At 40.8% G+C, this 22256-nt stretch overlaps 2 protein-coding genes across 10 annotated transcripts in view; one reads left to right on the top strand and one right to left on the bottom strand.

Moving 5' to 3' along the window:
- Window positions 1-22256, top strand: part of LOC144589109 (uncharacterized) — a 360030-nt gene that overhangs the window by 72562 nt on the left and 265212 nt on the right. The gene's annotated exons all lie outside the window — the stretch shown is intronic.
- The window catches only part of TNR (tenascin R), a 618967-nt gene that overhangs the window by 470160 nt on the left and 126551 nt on the right, over window positions 1-22256 (bottom strand). For 8 of the 9 annotated variants that reach the window (XM_072998215.2, XM_072998216.2, XM_072998217.2 and 5 more), the window contains exon 2: window positions 5288-5357. The gene's annotated coding sequence lies outside the window, so the exon portion shown is untranslated. Of the gene's footprint in view, window positions 1-5287; window positions 5527-22256 lie in introns of those variants that run through there. The other variant, XM_020798576.3, reaches the window with a different exon arrangement.

Below are 22256 nucleotides of genomic sequence, written 5' to 3'. Positions count from 1 at the left end.
CTTTTCTTCAATTCTTCCTAGGGCAGAGGGGGAAAAATCCCTACTCCATTCACTGCCTACAGTGTGCTGGGAAGAAAATTTCAGAAATTTTGATGGAGAGTGACTTGCTACATTTCAGGATTGAGGGCTTGCTGGGTGTTAAGGTAAGTTATATTTGTGCTGTGGACACATGTGGTAATGGCGGCAGCAGAGCCCCCAGTCTCCCAGAGCTTGGGAAAGTTACTTTTGGGACTTACAGTGGTGCCTCAACTTATGAACGTACCGACTTACGACCATTTCGAGTTACGAACAGCTCCGGCCACGAAATTTTGCTTCGGCTTGTGAAACCCCCCCCCCCCAAAAAAGTGGAAAAGGCGGGGAGAGTGAGAAGTCTGAACTGCTTTCAGTTAATCATTGGTCAGCGAAGAGGCTGCTTCTCTGTACCTTGTTCGCCCCAGCGGTTAGAGAGTGTGGTTATGGAGAGAGACTTTGGACTGCCTGGCACTGCCTGGCACTGTGCTGTAGTGTTTTTTGGTTTGTTTGTGTTTTTTTTGGCTTTTTTAAAAAAATTGCTTTTGGGATTTTTGACTTTCTTTTTTAAAACAGAGAGATTGCTTGTTCTGGGTGAGTACTGTATGTACTGTACAGGGTTTTTGCAGCATGAGTTTGGGTTAGGTGGGGGGTTGTGTTTCTGTGATCTGATGGGTCTTGCAGTGTGGGTCTAAAATGTAAAAGTATACTGTAATGTTAAATTAAAATTAAATGTGAAAATTAGACTGTAATTTTAAAATGTAAAATTAAACTGAGAGATCTGTTTGCTGGAATAACGGTTGCTGGATTTATTGATTGATTGATTGATTTTTGTGTTCTGTGACTTCTAGGGTTTGTTTTCTGTGACCTCTCTTTTGTTTTAAAATGTGTGGGTTTAAAATGTGACTCTAAAGTCTTTTTTAAAAAAAATCAGAAACCTTTTTCTGAAGGGCTCTGGTTGCTGGAATGGTGTAAAATGTGGTTTAGACCAGTGGTTCTTAATCTTGGGTTACTCTGGTGTTTTTGGACTGCAACTCCCAGAAGCCTTCACCACCAGCTGTGCTGGCTGGAGTTTCTGGGAGTTGCATTTCAAAAACATCTGAGTAACTGAAGGTTAAAAACCTCTGGTTTAGACTCCAAAGTCTTTTTGTTTTAAAATCAGAAAATTTTCTCTGAGAAGCTCTGGTGCTGGAATGGTATAAAATAGGGTTCAGACTACAAAGTCTTTTGTTTTAAAATCAGAAAATTTTCTCTGAAGGGCTCTGGTTGCTGGAATGGTCTAAAATGGGGTTTTTTAATGATCATTTAAATCAGTGGTTCTTAACCCTGGGTTACTCAGGTGTTTTTGGACTGCAACTCCCAGAAGCCTTCACCACCAGCTGTGCTGGCTGGGGTTTCTGGGAGTTGCAGTTCAAAAACACCTGAGTAACCCAAGGTTAAGAACCACTGATTTAAATGATCATCTCTATTGAAATGAAAAAGGACATTATCAAAAAGCATGCATGCGACTGAACTGGCCTCTGAATACAAGATGCCAAAATCAACCATCTCCACCATATTAAAGAAGAAAGATTTCTTTAAAGACATTGATGTGGCAAAATCAATGCAGTCGTGAAATTTGTATACAATATGCACGTCAGTAGAGAAAAACCAAACACACACATACTGTGACAAAAACATAAACTCCTCCTCAGAAGTAGTAGTAGTAATAATAATAATAATAATAATAATAATAATAATAATAATAATAATAATAATAATAATAATAATAATAATAATAATAATAATAATAATAATAATAATAATAATAGTGGTTAATGATATACATTAATCTTGGGAATACAACAAAATTTGAATCTGGAAAGTTTAACTACCCCACAGTCCACGGAGGCTCACGTGATCGTTCTTGTCTAACTTCTATGTCTTGTTCATGTCGGCTGTCCCGTTCAGTTGTCCACTGAGAATGAGACTGTGCAGGGGCACTAGTAGCTCACTCAGCATTCAGTGTGCCAACAGGCAACAACACATGTGCTAACATTGTAACTCTGTGTCAGATCTGGCCTACATGGCCCTGGTAAGATAACTACAGGATCAGGGCCAGCCTGACCCAGGAATTGGCTGGTGTTTGCAGGCTCAGGCCCTGGCCTGAGTAGCAGCTACTAGGCAACTCATGAGGAGCCCACCTGGAAGCCTGGAGGGAACGCCTATTTAAGGAGTGGGTTTCCCTCCCAGACTTTGTCTCAGCAATGCAACTGTCTTCTGCTTTGGCCTGTCCCATTCCTGCCTTGCCTGCCAGCCAACTTTATTGTTCCAGCTCTGTTACCCTGTGTAGTGGATTGGGCCCTAATGCCTTTGCCAGGTGGCAAAAGGCTAGTAGCTTCCAGACTCTGACACTTTGTAAGTAAGCTGATTCCTTTAAAAAAAAAATAACACTGACAACAAACATTGTAATTAGTGTTTCATAATTTTGTGGAAGTGCTTATGAAATGTTGCAAAACTCATGAAAATAGCCGAATGGTGTTGCTTGTGATTGTGCATGCATTGTCTATTTTTTATTTATTGCATGGTGGTGGACTGGTGGTGATAACTGAATGTGTATTTTATTATGTCTATCAGTTTATGTGACAGACACCACAGACCCCAAGAACCAAGATGAAACATGCACAAAAGTGAAACTATCAAAAAAGAAACAAGGGAAGACTTTGGATTTAGAGTCCAAGCCTGCAAAGGTGTCTGATTTCTTCACGCAAGTTCCACAACATGATATACTTATTCTGGGACAAAACCAATCTCCATCATCAGAAGTGGACACAAATACAGTAAATACCACTTTGATCACTTCAGAATCAAAATATGATGATGTTAGAATCACTGAGGTGTAACAAGCAGGTTCATCTAGCACATGCCTCATTGCTGATCTCACTTTGCCTGTAAATTCTCTTGATACCTCTACTGCCAATGTTGAATCAAGCTACTTTACAATACATTGTGGGGCTGAAATAATTGCTGAAAATGAAAGTTTAGTGGACTATAGTGATGGTGGTGAAATTATTCTGTCTGCAAAAGATGATGTAAATCAATGTAAAAAAGGATGCAGGGTTGTGGCTTGATTTCTCTGCTGATGATATGGCTTATTGGATTGCTTGTGGACCCAGTGACTGTCAACACCACAATGGGCCATTTGACAAGTCTTACCGGCATTTCAGTAGTGGCAAACCAGTAAGGTATTGTTTGCAGAAACTTTTTGTTGGGACAAAAGCCAATGATGAGAAATTCAAAAGAGAGTGGTTACTGTATTCACCATCAACAGGATCAGTTTATTGTTTCGTTTGCAAACTATTTCCTTCTTAAAATGTCTTTAATTTTCTTATAAGAGAAGAGTTCAGTGATTGGTGAAATAGTATTTTAATTGATATTCATGAAAAAAGAACTAATCACTGAGACTCTATGTTAATTTATTTAACTTGCAGACAAGGTGTGGGGTTGGGGCAACAGTTGAAGAAAAATTTAGGAAGAGTGTGATTACTGGGAACATGTCTTGAGGCATGTCATAGCTGTTATTTGTACATTAGCTGAACGTGGCTTGGTTTTTCGAAGAACAGAATAAAGGTTTGAATCATTGCAAAATGAGAATTTTTTAGGGCTGCTTGAACCCATAAGGGGACGTGGGGGCGCTGTGGGCTAAACCGCAGAAGCCTGTGCTGCAGGGTCAGAAGACCAAGCAGTCGTAAGATCAAATCCACGCAACGGAGTGAGCGCCCGTTGCTTGTCCCAGCTCCCGCCAACCTAGCGGTTCGAAAGCATGCAAATGCGAGTAGATAAATAAGTACCATCTCGGTGGGAAGGTAAACAGCGTTCCGTGTCAAAATTACACTGGCCATGTGACCACGGAAAGATTGTCTTCGGACAAACGCTGGCTCTATGGCTTGAAGAGCGGGATGAGCGCTGCCCCCTAGAGTCGGACACGACTGGACAAAAATTGTCAAGGGGAACCTTTACCTTTACCTTTTACCTGACCCCATAAGACAGTTTGATCCATTTTTAGCAGGCCACATTTTGAAATATGGAAATTCAGGGAAAGGATTTTTTTTTTCTTACCTCTCCAAACCACCTGTGAGGAACTCATTCAACTAATGGCACAAAAGGTCCATGTCCATTGTTGATGAAGTAAAATCTTCTTGTTATTTTAGTTTGTCAGTTGATTCAACACCAGATCTATCATGTATCAATCAGTTAAGTGTTGTACTTAGGTACTTAGAATATGGACAGCCTATTGAACACTTTTTAACCTTTCTGGAAATGAAAGGTCATAGTGGTGAGGAAATGGTAAATCAGGTGTTGCAGTACTTAACGTGACGTTTGTAGGCTAAACTTTTCAAAATGTAGGGGTCAGTCTTATGACAATGCTGCTAACATGTCTGGACATTATAAGGGAATGCAGCAAAAAAATTTTAGAAGCAAACAAGTTTGCTATGTATGTGCTTTGTGCAGCTCACTTACTAGATCTGGTAGGCTGAATTGCTGTTGACTGCTGTCAAGAGGCAGTTAATTTCTCTACAGTGCAGTTACCTTTTTTTCAGCATCAAGCAGCTGGTTGAAAATTCTTAAAGGTTGTATTGGAAAAGGAAAGGTCTTAAAAACCCTCTCTGATACCAGATGAGAGGCATATGCTATGGCAACAGCAGCAATTTTGCAATATTTCCTTAAAATTTTAGAAGTATTAGCATATATAGCCAAAGACCAGTCACAAAAGGGGGGTGCTAGAAGAGAAATAACTAATATTGCAGATAAGATGCAATAGCCAGAATTTGTTTTTATGTTGAATTTTTGCAATGAGATTTTGCAGAATTTTTACAGAGTAAGCCAAGTTCTACAAAATGAGGATGTGAACTTGGAAACATGTGCAGATCTGTATGTATCATTAGCTGACCAACTGTGCATTTCACAAGATGAATGTGAAAGATTCATTTTGTGCAAAGGAAATGCTACCAGATGTTGATTACAAGGCAACCACAACTCACAAATGTATCAGAAAGAAGGCACCCATTGACAGAGATGCACCAGAAGAATATCTGAATGCCAGAGATAAATTCCATATCACCACTTTTTACACAATTGTTGACAAACTTGAAACAGAGACGAAAAGAAGAGGAGAGATATATATAAAGAAATAACAGGGAGATTTTTTTTTCTAAGTGGTGTGCCACATGATGTCACTTCATCATCTACTAACATTGAAAGATATTCTCAGTGCTGTAAAAGGCTGACTGATGCTTACCTAGAGGACTTCAGCAGTAATTGCTCATCTGAGGTTCAGCAGTTTCATTCATATGTGTGCCATAAGATCACTGCAACAAAAAATGTAAAAACAAAATTCAGTTCTGTTGAAGTTTATAAAATAATTGTAGAAGACAATACTGAGTGTGCCTTTCCAAATGTAAACATTGGCTTTCGTATATTTGTAACATTAATGGTCACAAATTGCTCAGCTGAGTGTTCATTTTCTCAGTTGAAGTATATTAAAAATCCCATCAGAACAACTATGCAACAAGGCAGACTGGATGTCTTATCTCTATTAAGTATAGAAGCACATGTGTTACACAAGATTAGTTTTGAGGATCTGATTAAAGACTTTGCAATTTAAAAAAGTAGGAGAAAATTTTTTAAACATAACGTGGAAGTATACAAAAAAGGCGTTTTCCATCTTACTGTAAGTTTTGTTTAATTTTGATAAATAAAATTTTATTTTATGGTTTATTGTTTATATTTTGAATTACATATATATGGGAGCACCAAGATCTTTTAAGTGCTTAGGGCCTCTAAGGGTTTTAATCCGGCCCTGAACTAAGGCATATATGACTTTTGCTAAGTCAGGTCAACTCAAGAAACTGATGTTCTGCAAAATCACTCCTAATCACTGCTGCCACCTGGGAGTCTAGTGGCAGTACAGGGTCAAGGAGCACTCCTTGATTATGAAACTGATATATCACAGGGAGCACAACCCTTTCTAGCACAGGCTGAATCCCCATTCTTGAATCTGACTTTATTGACCAACAGCACCTCCTTCTTGTCAGGATTTAGTTTCAGCTTGTTCACCTTTATCCAGCTCAAATTGAGCTCGGGCAAAGTACAAAGGACCTGACTGCTTCTACAGTGTTGGGGGAAAGGAGGCAGTAGAGCTTAATGTTATCAGCATGTTGGTGGCACTCAAAAGCTCTGAATGAACCTTCCCAGTGGCTTTATATATATGTGTTAAATACTAAAGAAGATAAGGTGGAGCCAAAGGCCTTGATGTCAAACAGTTCTCTCTTAGTGCCATCTTTTGTGTACATCCTGACAGGAAGAACTTGAACCACTGTAATACAGTACCCTCAATACACAACCTAACCAGGTTACCCAACAAACCACCATCAAGTTATAGATCTCATCTGTGCCCACAGACTACCAATCCAAGGCATGCCTGGGGCCCATGTTTTTGTGCTTTGGGATAATCCTAAATATAACATTCATGGGGCTCTATGGGGCCCATGCCAGGGGCCCATGTTTTTCTGGTTTGGGGTGATCCTACCTATAAAAACCATAGGGACAGTTTCTCCAGGAATCAGAGTCCAAAGGGTGATTCCCTTTCCTCCTCCTCCTCTACTAGCTTGCTCTCCAGGTGGAAGAGAGCATCTGGGGGAGAGAAACCACTTTCATGCCTCCTTTTCTCTCCTCTATGTGTGTGCATGTGTGTTTGTGCCTTTGTGTGTGTGCATACTGGGTTTGCTGGAAAAAAAAAACCCTTGACCCTTTCCTATTCATACTCTTTCCCCTCCCTTTCTGTTCTCCCCCCCCCACCTCTTATCAGACCCACCTGACAGGATATGACAGTGATGGTGATGGTAGCATTCATAGCAGCAGTGTGAGGATGTTTTGGATTCACGTTAAAGTCCACATGACTTAAGCACGAATCCAAGAAATATGCTTGGTCTCCTGGTTTATTCTTGCAGTGGAAATATGCCCGTACTTTTATTTAGCTCATCTCAAGCAGTTTTAAGATTTTACAAGAAACAGAGAGGATGACTAACCCAATTTATGCTGGCTTCATCACATTAAACACCTTTTGTGCCCAATCAAATTTAGCTATCCACTGATTCCAATAAGGGCAACTAAGCCTATGAAGACTCTACCCCAAACTTGCCTGCTTGCTTGCCTACTTACGCGCCTGTTAAACTCATCTTTTGGCCTTACTTCGCCTCCTCCACAGCACTAGGATATCATAGTCAATGATGTTGAACGGTTAATATTATTTGATTGTCCTAGTGCATAACTTATACTCAGCACAAGAGGCTAAGATTAGGACAGAATATGGAGAAACAGAATGATTTCCAGTAGGCAAAAAAAAATGTTATGCAGGAGTGTAGATTCAACCTATATGCAGAACTTAGCATTCAGAAAGCAGGGGTGGAAGGAGTGAAATCGGTGAAAGAAGTACCAGTCATTTAAGATATGCAGATGAAACCATATGGCTATCAGAAAACAGCATTGATTTGAGGGTCAAAGAGGAATATGCAAAAGCAGGATTACAGATGAACATAATGACTACTATCATTTAAAAACATTAAAATGAAATATAATAATAAAATAATAATAAAAATAACATAATTACTGTACGTAACTTTAATGGTGACTACGTAACTTTAATGGTGACTGAAGAAATCAACTTTATTAGTATATTTACTAATATTAGTATATTAGCCCCCGAGAGTAGTCTTATAGGCCAGATGGGCGGGGTATAAATCAAATAAATAAATAAATAAATAAAATATTTTTCTATATTTTGGTTTAGTCATCAATCATAACTGAGAATGTAGCCAAGAAATTAGATGAAAAGTGAGACTTGGAAGGGCAACTATTAAAGAACTAGAAAAGAATATGAAGTTTATTGAACTGTCATTGAAGACAAAGGATGCATTCTGTGGGGTTCCTGATTGCCGTTTACAGATGTAAAAGCTAGACAACGAAGAAAGATGACAGAAAAAACCCACAGTTCCATGGAACAGCTGAAAGACAAATAAGTGGGTTCTACATAAAGTTATGCCTGAACTCTCATTAGAAGCTGAAAGAACTAAACTAATAGGCTAACTACATGGGCTGTTCAGCCCACTGTTTGGAGTGCTACAGAGAGGAACTGTGCACTCTTAAAAACAGTGATCAGACAACATATTTGCTAGAGCAGTGGTTCTTAACCTTTTTGAAAGAAACGCCCCCTTGAGCCATTGAGGAAGTTATCATCACCCCCCCTCCTATTTATTTATTTATTTATTTATTTATTTATTTATTTATTTATTTATTTATTTATTTATTTATTTATTTATTTATTTATTTATTTATTTATTTAAGACACTTAAATCCAGTGACCCCTGAAAACAAAATTAAATTCCAAGAAAATGAAATGCCCCCCAAAAAGTAACATTTAATGATTTAGTTGCAAGTGAATTTTAAGACGCAAAAAGAAATATAAAAAGGGCATAAAAACAAATGCAGGAACTAAAAATTTCAAGACAAAAAGTCTGAAACTAAATTAAAATTGGAGGAAAATATATATTCATGCTCACTGTAAAAAGGCTGCAGCCATCTTCACAGGTTGGCTTGCTCCAGCGCCCCCCTACCACCCCCCTTCTGCTCCAGCGCCCCCACGCCACCCCTTTTCGTTCTACTGCCCCCCTGAAAAATGAAATCGCCCCCTGGGGGGCATTATCGCCCACGTTAAGAACCTAGGTGCTAGAGCACACCAGCCTGTCCTCAAAGTCTTCCTCTCTGGCCATAGTCAAGGCCATAGAGGTGCTTCTACTTTTCTGGTGTAAGCAGAACCACTCTGGTTTGGATCAGTTCCAGTGTGTGTTATTGCTGGAACCCATCCAAAGCAAGCCTTCCTCTTTCAATTTGCCAGTATCATTAAGTGGCTTAATAAGCCCTCAGCAGAAGGTAAGGAAAATCTCTCTCTCTCTCTCTCTCTCTCTCTCTCTCTGTGTGTGTGTGTGTGTGTGTGTGTGTTACATTATAAGAATTATTTGTTCTTTGCCTCGTCTTAAGAATCCAAAGTGGTGGCAGTATGAAAAAAGAAAAACCTCAGATGAGATGGATTGATGTATTAAGCGAGGCATGGACTTTCATTTGGAAGACCTGAGCAGGCTTGTTAATCAAAGGATCTTTTGGCAGTCACTAATCCATATGGTTGTTACACATGGGAAACTGCATGATGGCACACAACAGCAGACAATTCATAGAATCACCATAAGGTGGAAGTGACTTGGTGGCACAGAACCACAGGAAGAAGTAATACATGTGGTGAGAAGGGCAGAAATATATCCCTTGTCCTTAAATGTTCCCTTCTCTTTGAACCCTGCCATTGTTCTCCTTATGAGTTGCTACTCTAGCACCATTCTCCCCACCACCACCAAGTTAGGTCATATTCCTCTCCCATCCTGTCAAGGTCTTAAAGTGAATAGGTTGACATCACTGACAGTTTTAAAAAATGCAGATCCAGAGTGAAGGCAATGCTTTTTCCACTTCTTATATTTGTGATTCTAACTAAATAGAGATTGAATTGTGAATGTGATGACATTGTAATGCTACCCAGGAGGGGATTTTAGTAACAGGATTTGGTTTGTATCTCATGTTGGTGCTTTGTAAAGAAACCTACGTCACCTCTGACTGTTTCAAAGGCTACCTAGTTTGCTTCTAGGAATGTAGGGCTTTGTGCTTCCCAACTGACCATCACTGGGAAATCAACAAATATAGAGGTGGCACATAGAAGGGGAGAATGCTCTTCACCCAGAAATTCACCAAAACTAAGTACCTGTACATAAATGGCTGTAATGTATTTTATATTGCACAGAAGTGAACAACCTATCCAGACACAATTGCCCCCTTTAGGGGTATGAATCCAGCAAAATTTCAAAGGAATAAATACAAGATGTTTTATGGGATTTACATATCCGCATGTGTTTTTCTATATTAGGGCAATATGGATGAAAACAAATAACCACAGAGCTACTATTAGGAAAGAACTGTGCATCATTTCTGAAGAACAAATTCAAATACAGAGAAGCTGTAGCCTCCAACATTGGTATGGGAGGGTTTTTTAAAAAGTATTTTATTTTTAAACTACTCGGAATAGGGTAGGGAATACAAAAGATAAAAGGAAGTGGAAGGGATGGGAAAAGTGTTTTAAGGATAGGAGAGCACAGAATATATAATCATCCAATCTATTCATATTAAGTATACAAGCATCGAATCTATTCATTTTTCCAAAAAAAACAAACAACTTTTTACTCCTTTTTTTTACTGTTTGATTTCCCTCTAACTATCAGCTTACATTTATGTTTTAGTTTAAATCTAAGCTACTCCAGCACTATCAGGAAACCATGACCAATTGTAAAATACATCCCCTCTTTCAATTTCCTTCTGTCTTGGACATACGTTCAACATGCCTGAAAAAGTAGCCATTTCTATCATTTCCCATATTTTCTCAGTGCACTTCTCTTTTTTCCATGACTCTGTTTTCTTCCAGTTTTTGGGATATAGGGTTGAATCTAGGACAGTAATATGATTTTTAACATCACCTTTTCTGACTATTGTAGCTAAATAGCTCACAGGGTAACTCTTCATCCCATCTATGTTACCTGGCATTGCACTCAATAAAAACAGTTCTGGAGTTAGTACAGTTTCCTTTAACTGATGTTTAACATCTGATGGTTTCTCTTTCATCAGACCTTCCACCTGGTTGAGACGCTCATTTACCTGTTAAAATCCTGTTATTATTGCCGACCATATCAGATGGATAATCCCCCCTGAGCATTCAGGAAACCATCTGGATCCATTAGTCTCTGAGGGCAGATCATCTTAATGGATCCCCCACCCTTGCAGAGGGGAGAAGAAGCTAATAGACTAAACTTGACCAGGAAGTGGTCTGACCATGACAATGGGGTCACAATCAGCCCCTCCACATCCAGACCACCATCTTCCAGTCCCGATTAGAAAACCAGGTCCAAGGTATGGCCCTTCTCATGTGTCGGGCCGATGACACATTGAGACAGCCCCATGGATATGAATAATAATAATAATAACTATATGAATAGTTAAATATGATTTTTCAGAGTCTAGTATATCTGGCAAGATATTTAATAAAAATAGTTCTGGTACCATTGGTATTGAAATTTCTAATATCTCTTGTAGCATCTAGTTCACATTGCTCCAATATATTTGGGCATCTTTGCACATCTATCACATGTGATAAAATGTTCCTTCTTTCTGTTTACATTTTCAACATGTATTTGAAATCTGGGTGCTTATTTTAGCCAATGTTGTGGGGATCATGTACCATCTGTAAAACATTTTGTATATATTCTCTTTAAATACCACAGATTTGGTGAATTTTATGTTTGTTTTCCAAATTCGTTCCCATTGATCCAGTTCAATATTATGTCTTACGTCTGTGCCCATTTAATCATACATGCTTTTACCATTTCATCTCGTGGTTCAAAATCTTAAGAGAAAATTATATAATAACTTAATACATTTTCCCCTCTGATTCTAGAAAAAATAAGTCAAAGGGTGTATTTTCTAAATATAAGCCGTGTTGATTATCTTTAGCATACTGTACCTTGATAATAACTGTGATCGCACCCACCAGTCCATTCCGATGCCTTGATCTACTAACTCTTGTTGAGTTTTGATGGAATTTTGAGGAATCCTTTTAGAAAGGCCTGCCAAGATTTTGGGTTAACAATCAGCCTGAAGAAAACACAAGTCATGGGCCAGGGCGTGGAATCACCTCCCTCTATTACCATCTCTACACAAGAATTGGAGGTTGTTCATGATTTTGTGTACTTTGGCTGAACGATCTCTGACACACTCTCTCTAGATGTCGAGCTGGATAAACGCATTGTCAAAGCAGCTACCATGTTCTCTAGACTCATAAAGAGAGTATGGCTTAATAAGAAGCTGACGGCATATACCAAGATCCAGGTCCATAGAGCCTGTGTCCTGAGTACACTCCTGAACTTCAGTGAGTCCTGGACCCTTTGTGCATGGCAGGAGAGGAAGTTGAACACGGTCCATATGTGTTTTCTCTGACACATTTTTTTGTACCGCCTGGCAGGACAAAGTTCCAAATAGTCCTAGAATGAGCTGGAATTTTTAGCATGTATACATTACTGAAACAGCGATGTCTACATTGGCTTGGGCATGTCGTGAGAATGGCTGATGGTCAGATTCCAAAAGATCTCCTGTATGGAGAATTAGTGCAGGGAGATGGCCCCAGAGGGAGACCACAACTGTGATACAGGAATATCTGCAAGTGGGATCTGAAGGCCTTAGGAATGGACCTCAACAGATGGGAAACCTTGACATCTGAGTGTTCAGCCTGGAGGCAGGTGGTATATCATGGCCTCTCCCATTTTGAAGAGATGTGTGTCCAGCAGGCCAAGGCAAAGAGGCAGTCCTGAAACCAGCCAAATCAGGGAGCTGGACAGGGGACAGATTGTATTTGTCTTCAGTGTGGAAGGGATTGTCACTCTCGAATTGGTCTTCTCAGCCACACTAGATGCTGCCCCAAGACCTCTATTCAGAGCACGTTACCATAGTCCCTCAAGACTGAAGGATACCTACCTATATATAGGAGAGGATAAGGATATTAGAGTGAAAGAAAACTAAAGTCTACCAGTCCCAAAAGCCACCACAATTCCTGCTTCCACTATATTGATAAGATTACTAATCTATTACATCAGTATCCAAGGCAGAGTGAACTACGCTTGGAGAATCTCAGTAAAAGAATCCCCTGTGGTTAGACCTGTCAGTCCCAACTTTCCTTCCCCACTGCAGTATTTTCTTTATTTGGAGAGCAATGTCATTCTTGTGCACAGGCTGTTTCCCTCTTCTGTTGCTTCTAAGTCACCCGTGAAGTTTCAAGAGAAGTAAGATGCAGTTTGGAATGATTGCTCTCCTTCAGATAAATCTTGAAATCTCTCTGAATTAATCCACCTCACAATTTGAGATTCAGGAAAACCCCTAATATATAGCAAATAGAGATGGAACAACTGCACAGTTGTATTTTCACTCACATTCAAATTACTTTCATCCCCAAGTATCTCCAACCTAAAGGTAATGATAAGTTTTCTGCTGGTTTTTACTATGCACAAAAAAGAAACTCATGGAAGCAACCATGACTAATTGAGAAGGTGCCAGGCATGCATGATAAAAACTACCAGGATACTGGCCTATTATTCATTCCCTGGAATGAAATGAGGAAGTATCACTTCAGTTTCCTTGTGAGGAATTTGCCAAAATGGACCTTTTACACCATCCAAATTCAAAGTCAAAATGGTTCTAGCCTTTTAAGAGTTAGCCACTCAAAACCCTGGTCTGAATAGACAAGTCTGCCAAGTTCAGTTTCTGTCACATTTAAATGGTCTGAAATGAAATTGTTAAGCAACACAAATTTAGCTATATGCTGATCCCAGTAACGGCAATTCCAACAAAAAATACAACAACAACAACAACAACAATAGCTTGTTTTAGCAAAATTATTTTGGTCTCTCTTAAAATTACTCAGCTGTTTCTTTCAAGGAAAACCCTGTATATTTGGGTAAGTTTAGCTGTGTGTCTTATTTCGGGGCAGTTTTGCTTGGAGGGCTTCTCTTGCTGAGGGATAACAATGTCTGATGACCCCAGGGCATCACAAGGTTTAGCAATATTTACAGTGAAACTAGCAGAATGAAGAAGACCAAAACCAATGGAGTAACACCAAAATACCTCAAGAATGTGGGCAAAAGCACAGTATTATATAGGACATTTATGTTGATGGAGAATTTTGAGGGATGTCACAGGATACCTAATACAAGTAAGAAACAGAGTAATATAATGCAGATACAATTCAGTGCTACAAATGCCAGCCAAGGAGAAATCCACATAGATGGGGTCTTAAAGTGTAAGTACTAAAAGGATTTAGGGTGGGGAGGAGAGATTAGCAAATCAAAGCACAATTTTGGGATGCACTGGGGGAACTGAAAAGTAGAAGAACAGCAATATATAAATCAGTAGAACATTATCCTTTGTAATATGGTGTGCAAAGGTTGTCCATCTTCTCCGCTGCTCCACCCCTTTCTGCCACAAAGGAAATTGTACAGATAGAAAGGGATGAAAGAAAGGCAATGAACATTATGGGTTCCCTATGATGGGAAAGCCTAGCCTGTCATATTGTAGAGTAGAGAAGAATGGGGTGGGAGTAAAGAAATAATGGTGGAGCAATAAATGAATGGTGCCAGGGAGAGTGATTCACAGTATCTGTTTCTCTAGACACAGAATGGAGGTGGACGCCCTTTCTTCTGGAAGCACAAAAGGCGTAAGATGATGACTAATTGAGACAACAGCCTGAAACACAGACATTTCACCTATCAATCAAATGTTTGGTTTTTTCAATAATACAAAAGCTATACAGGATAGGGAATTGGCAGGTTAAAGGCCCAATCTAGCTACTGGCATGGTGATTCTCAACCAGTGGGGTACCTCCTGGAGTCAGCATGTCAGGATTTCAGGGGAGCTGTGTAGAGTCTGAAGGAAGATATTCAATATTACAATATTGCCCCCCATTGGTAAATAGGGGAAGGAAACTATAATACCGTATATTGCTTTCTTAATATGTAACTTACTGACTGAAATCCAGTAGTAAGATGCAACTAGAGTAGGCCCAATGAATCTTACATAGGTGTTTACTCACTCAATCCATATGACTCAATGGGTCTACTTTAGTTGTGACCTACTGCTGGGTTTCCACCATTGCCTTGTACTATAATGTGCAGCAGTGTACATTATTGATAAAAAGATTGAATATAGAATCTTCACACACGTATTTACAGATGCTTGTATTTACTTTTAGTCACAGTACTTCAAATTTCTAATCTCAGCTGGATGAAAGTGCAATTTATTGTGCACCAGAGCTAATCAACATTCTATAAGACAATTCTGAAAATGGGGGCAGCCCAAACAAAAAAATGTAACCTTGAAACAATGCACGAAATCTAGCACAGTTGTAGCAGACAGTCTGCTCTTGCTCTGTGACAATTTTGGGGAAGTTTGCACAAAAGTTATGGTTTTTTAAAAAGTAAAACTATTCCCCTTGCCCATTCAAAAACAGGTGAGCCTAAACTTTCCCAGATTTAAAATAGCTCACATAAACTTAAAATACCAGTCTTGTCTATCTTGAAAGAGAATGGCTGACTCCAACTGACTTTAACTGGCATCTGATCGGCTGTCTCTTTTGTACTGAAACATGTATGTTAAATCAAGCTCAAAACACACCTCAACTTTCATAGAATCATAGAGTTGGAAAGGGCCTATAAGGCCATTAGGTCCAACCCCTGCTCAATGCAGGAATCCGAAACAAAGCAGATCTGATTGTCCAGTTATTTGGATCTGGAGATTATACTTCTGTTAATGCAGCATAAACTATTTGCCTGTTTTGTAGCCACATCACACTGTTGGCTCATATTCAGCTTTTGATCTACAATTCCCAAATCTTTCTCACTTGTACTATTACTGAGCCAAGTATCCCCCATCTTGTAACTGTGCATTTGGTCTCCCATAGAACTTTGCACTTGTTCCTGTTAAATTTTATTCTGTTGTTTTCAGCCCACTGCTCAAAATCTTTTCTGAATTTTGTTCCAGTCTTCCGGGGTATTTGTGTGTCATCTGCAAATCTGATAAGTATTCCCAGCATCCCCTCATCCAAGTCATTAATAAAAATGTCAAAGAGTACCGGGCCCAGGACTGATTTCTGTGGTATACCACTTGTTATCTCCTTCCAGTTTGATATGGAGCCATTGATAAGCACTCTCTGAGTACAGTTCTGTGACCAGCTGTATATCCACTTGACAGTTTTTCTAACTAGCCTACACCTTGTTAGCTTGTTAATCACAATATCATGGGGCCCTTCATCAAAGGCATTGCTGAAGTCAAGATATATTATGTGTATTGCATCCCCATCATCTATAAGGAAGATTATCGGATCAAAAAATAAGATTAGTCTGGCAGAATTTGTTCTGAACTAGAGATGGGGTTGTTTGTATATGAATACGAATATCCCCCCACAGGTGCAGATAAAGAGGGTCTGGCCCCAGGGCCAGACCAACCACTCATGATTCGGCCACCGCCATGAGTTCCATGGTGCATTCCTATTGCTCCGTTGCTCACGATGGATTAGCCACTCCTGGCAGAAGGCGGGATGACGAGCCTCTCTGCCAGGTTGAAGAGTGGCTAATCCATCGCGAGCAACAGAGAGATAGGAAGGGACCATGGAGCTCGCAGCAGCAACAGAATCGTGAGTGGTTGGTCTGGCCCCAGGGAGCCAGACCCTCATTATCTGCACCTGTTGAAACCTCCTCTTGGGGGTGGGCATCATGGCATTGATGATCATCCATGTTTTCCAAGCAACAAATATCAATATAACATGTTGAAAAACAGCTCTGAAGCAATATTTGTGGGTGAGAAATGGTTAATTGATGAAAAGATATAGCTTCTGGGATTTTCCCCTGCTTGGTGTCTCTATGAATGGTAGTGGGCATAAGAGGGTATCCTGTAAACTAGTGGTTCCCAACCTTGGGTAACCCAGGTGCTCTAACCCTAACACTAACCCTAAACCCAGCCAATACAGCTAGTGTTGAAGGCTTCTGGGAATTGCTATCCAAGGACACCTAGGTTATCCAAGGTTGGAATCACTGCTGTAGACCATCTTGGCTGCTGATGGAGGTGTTTTTTGAAGAACTGAATAACATTATTGGGGAAGCAAGTTGAAAAAAAGGCATTACCATATAAAATTCTAGCTGCCGTAACTATGTATATAACTATATAATTCTTTGACTTATCTATATTTTCAGGTATCATACTCAATAAAAACAGTTCTGGGGTTAATGGCACTTTACAGAGCAATATTTGTTCCAACATTACATGCACTCTTTTCCAATATTGTTTCGCTACTCCACATGACCACCACATATGATAATAGCTTCCCACTTGTGATTCACATTTCCAACACTTATTTGATACATCTGTATACATCTTTGACAATTTTTCTGGGGTCATGTGCCATCTATAAAACATCTTATATATATTCTCTTTAAAGTTCACCGATCTTGTAAGCTTTATATTATTTTGCCATATTTTCAGCCATTGATCAATATCAATATTATGTCCTAAAAGATCAACGGTACTGAAACAAGAAGATCTTATTGAAAAGATACGGGAAATAGCCGAAATGGACATTTTATCAGAAGTCATGAAGGACTATCCCTTGCAAAAGGCAACAGAAAGATGGGATCTATTTAACAAGTGGACAGAATCAACAGGCAGCTTGTGAACAGTACATATTGAAAGGAGAACTGAATCTAGAAGGCAGAAAAGAGTAAATAGAATAATTTAAAATCTTGACATGGCAATAGGTATAGAATGGATGAAAGTATGTTATTGTCTCCCCTCTTCCTCATCAATCCCAATTCCCTTTTCCTTTCTGTTATCCCTTATAAAAAATAAAAAGCACAAAAAAAAGAAAAGAAAAAAGGCATTACAGTTTTCAGTTTATTAAAAGGGGATAAGGATTTCAAAAATTGAGAAGCATAGCAGTAAAAGAGTGAGAAGCATAGCACTAAAAGATTCCAGTCTGGTCATTAGTCCTGTCCTGATCTTGGGAAGGAACAGCATGTGTGGAGGGATCTCCAGGGCCATACAGCTGGCTCATCCTCCCAAACTGTGTAGCACTGCCACTCTCTGCAAAGGCAAATGTATGCCCATAAATCTCTTCCATACACCATATGCTTCAGATGCTCTGCGACCCTGAACAACTAGGATTCCACAACACCTAGAAATGCTCAAATATGGGCAAATTAATACAAATGGAAAGGAAGTGGCTAACTGTCACAGTCCCCAGGTCACCACGGAGAGGATTTTACCATTTACTACTCAGTCACACTACCCTTGTCCTACTTGATGAGGGTGCTTGTCAGTGCACTAGTGATGATGAAAGTTTCCTGTGAGCCCAATACCCTCTAAGCCCCTTGCTCCTTGGTGCTTCAGGAAGAAAGAAACCAAGTCAGTTGTTGCTCCTGGTTGCAAATCAACTCTGCAAGGTAAAAGCATTTAAAACCCCACAAAATACTCAAAAATCTCCAAGTACATAGGACACAGGATTTAGTACCTTCAATCCTCTCCAGTTGTCAGCATGAAAGCACTGCTGTAAAATTTTATTTATTTATTTATTTATTTATTTATTTATTTATTTATTTATTTATTTATTTATTTATTTATTTATTTATTTATTTATATCCCGCCTATCTGGTCAGGTGAGGACCACTCTAGGTGGCTAACAATCATAAAATGATACAATAAAAATGTAAATAGGGAGTTCTAAATGATAAAAGCACTACATGACGTTACACGATACACAAAGCAAAAACAGTGAGGGAGGAAAGAAGGGGGTCAGGAGTTATGTGATGGGAAAGCCTGATGAAACATCCATGTCTTTAATTACTTCTTAAAGATACCCAGCGAAGGAGACCCGCGAATCTCAGAGGTGAGGAGCCACCGCCGAGAAGGCCCGATTTCTTCTCTTTTCCTTCTGGGCCTCCCTCGGCGTTAGGCTCCGCAGCCTCACCTCCTGGCATGGGTAGATCTTGGTGGGAGTAGGCGTTCTGCCAGATATCGAGGCCCTAAACCGTTTAGGGCTTTAAACGTGAGCATCAACACTTTGAAGTCGATGCAGAATCGGATGGGCAGCCAATGCAATGCGGCCAGAGTGGGTGAGATATGTTGGTATTTTTTCACTCCGCTGAGTAATCTGGCCACCGCATTCTGCACCACCTGTAGTTTCCACAGCAGCCTCAAAGGTAGCCCCACGTAGAGTGCATTACAGTGGTCTAATCTCGAGATTACGAGCGCATGCACCAAGGTAGTGAGCGCCCCACATCAAGGTAGGACCGCAGCTGGGCTATCCGCCTGAAATGGAAAAAGGTGGTGCAGACCACCGACGCCACCTGGGATTCCATAGTGAGCGCCAGGTCCAAATTTATTTATTTATTTATTTATTCAATTTATATGCCGCCCACACTACCCAAATGGATCCCCAAGCTGCGAACCACATCCTTGGCGGGCAGAGTCACCCCCCCAATAGAGAGGGAGTTCCCCAAATCCCCGGCTGTGGGGGCACCCACCCTCAGTACCTCTGTCTTGTCTGGGTTCAGCCTGAGCCCGTTCTCCTGCGTCCATTGCAGTACCGCCCCCGGGCAGCGCTGAAGGGACAGAACGGCATCTCCTGCGGTTGGTAAAAAGGAGATGTAGAGCTGGGTGTCATCAGCATACTGATGACACACAGCCCCACACCCCCTGATGACCCCTCCCAGCGGCCTCATGTAGATCTTAAACAGCATTGGGGAGATAATCAACCCCTGCGGAACCCCGCAATTGAGGGTCCACGGGACCGAGACACTCTCCCCAAGCTGTACTCTCTGGGGGTGGTCCTCCAAGAAGGAACGGAGCCAGGCCAATGCCAGGCCACCTATTCTCAGCTCGGAGAGCCTCCCCAGGAGGATACCGTGGTCAATGGTATCAAAGGCCGCTGAGATATCAAGGAGGACCAACAGAGACACTTTGTGCCTGTCGGCCTCCCTAAGTAGGTCATCACACAGGGCGACCAATGGCGTCTCTGTACCGTGGCGTGGCCTGAAGCCCAACTGACATGGATCCAGGGCATCTGTTTCATCCAGGAGCGCCTGGAGCTGATCGGCCACCACCTTCCTTAGGAAAGAAACGTTGGCGACGGGCCTGTAGTTGCCAGTTTCGTCCGTCGCCAAACTAGGTTTCTTCCTAATGGGCCTAATGAGTGTGTCCTTCAGGGCAGATGGAAATCTGCCCTCAAGGAAAGACCCATTAATTATAGCTGAGGAAATTTTACTAAAATATAAAGGTTTAGCAAAAGGCTTAATAATTTAAGCAAAATAAATATAACGTGAAGCAGTTCCATGTTATGGAAAAAATAAAAACCATTTCAGAGTTTCAGACATTTAGGGCTCATTTTCACAGAAAACAATAAAGGTATCTATTTATAATGTAGCATAGTTCCAAGTCATAAGCACACTTCAGCTTGATGATTGTTACATATTAAAGCAAGCATGAAAGCATGTTATTACAAGCTTGCTGCAGCTCTCCACTGTTCTTCTAACTCATTGTTCCAACACAACTTATCTCCCATCATTCCCTCAATTGCTGGCTGAAACATCCCACCAATCAGATGAAGCCAGTTAATTTGAATCTGCACTCCCTGGACCTCCACAGGTGTAAATCATCCACATCTCATGAAAAGGCAGGCACTGACTTGAGAAAGTCAGAAAACATTCCAGGGCCATGGATAAGATTTCAAAGGCATTTGGGATGTCTCAGGTCAGTTACCCCAACATAGGTCCCTATGCCACTAAAACAATAAAATCCGTGTTCTGCTGGAAAAAAACTCAAAATAAATGTAAACATACATACAAATCGCATGTACAAGTAGATTACTCTGCCATGGAAGTGAGTTTTTCTGCTCCCTGCCAGGGGTCCGTTTATTCCAATGAATCGCTTCGATACATGTGAACGCCCCTGCTCTGTGTTTCTCTGTTCTTTTGACAACCACCAGTCAGCCAAGACAAACCTTCCTTTCCTCCCCTTCCAGACCCCGCCACCTTCGTCCCCTTCTGCCCCATCCCTCAACCAATCTCACCTCCCCCAAAAGCCTCCCTGCTTTCTATTCCCCTCAGTCACCTGCTACCACTCTCATCCCTTGCCCCTCTCTCCACCCCTTTCATTATTTCATATGATTTTTATATGTGATCCTCAACAAACCACCATCAAGTTATAGACCTCATCTGTGCGCACAGACTACCAATCCAAGGCATGCCTGGGGCCCATGTTTTTGTGCTTTGGGATAATCCTAAATATAACATTCATGGGGCTCTATGGGGCCCATGCCAGGGGCCCATGTTTTTCTGGTTTGGGGTGATCCTGCCTATAAAAACCATAGGGACAGTTTCTCCAGGAATCAGAGTCCAAAGGGTGATTCCTTTTCCTCCTCCTCCTCTACTAGCTTGCTCTCTAGGTGGAAGAGAGCATCTGGGGGAGAGAAACCACTTTCATGCCTCCTTTTCTCTCCTTTATGTGTGTGCATGTGTGTTTGTGCCTTTGTGTGTGTGCATACTGGGTTTGCTGGAAAAAAAACCCTTGACCCTTTCCTATTCATACTCTTTCCCCTCCCTTTCTGTTCTCCCCCCCCCACCTCTTATCAGACCCACCTGACAGGATATGACAGTGATGGTGATGGTAGCATTCATAGCAGCAGTGTGAGGATGTTTTGGATCCACGTTAAAGTCCACATGACTTAAGCACGAATCCAAGAAATATGCTTGGTCTCCTGGTTTATTCTTGCAGTGGAAATATGCCCGTACTTTTATTTAGCTCATCTCAAGCAGTTTTAAGATTTTACAAGAAACAGAGAGGATGACTAACCCAATTTATGCTGGCTTCATCACATTAAACACCTTTTGTGCCCAATCAAATTTAGCTATCCACTGATTCCAATAAGGGCAACTAAGCCTATGAAGACTCTACCCCAAACTTGCCTGCTTGCTTGCCTACTTACGCGCCTGTTAAACTCATCTTTAGGCTTACTTCGCCTCCTCCACAGCACTAGCCGTCAGCTAGTCCCAAGAGCACTGGATAATACTGAAGACATTTCATAGGCCGTCATCAATAGTGGCAAAAATAGAGGCTAAGATCTCAGATAAGTGTGAAGAAGAAATATGAGTATTTTCTTTCACTGACCTGCGAAGGAAAGTGAAACCCATCATCACCCTCCTAGCTGTCTGCATTACACCTTCTTGCTTGGTCTCTCCTTGCCTGGCAGCTGCGCCTCTCCCTCCTGATCGTGGTGGGGGTGGCAGAGGCAGGGGAGAGAATTGTAAAAACAACACATCAATCTGCAACGACTTGGAAAACCCTGCCCCACTGAGATGGATTTTTTAATTGGATTGTGACAAACATTTAATACCTAATAGAGCTTGCACTGGCACAGTTAATTAAGAACGTGACTAAGCCAATTCACTAGTGGAAACTTGAGATGAGGAAGGGAAGCCAAGCAGAGTATGGTGGGGAGGGGTGTGTAGTCATGTGGGGAGAAGGGGCATGCC

This window comes from Pogona vitticeps, chromosome 4 (genome assembly GCF_051106095.1).
Source record: "Pogona vitticeps strain Pit_001003342236 chromosome 4, PviZW2.1, whole genome shotgun sequence".
Lineage (NCBI taxonomy): Eukaryota > Metazoa > Chordata > Lepidosauria > Squamata > Agamidae > Pogona > Pogona vitticeps.
The sequence above is the reverse complement of the archived record's forward strand: the minus strand, read 5'-3'. Positions and strand labels throughout refer to the sequence as shown.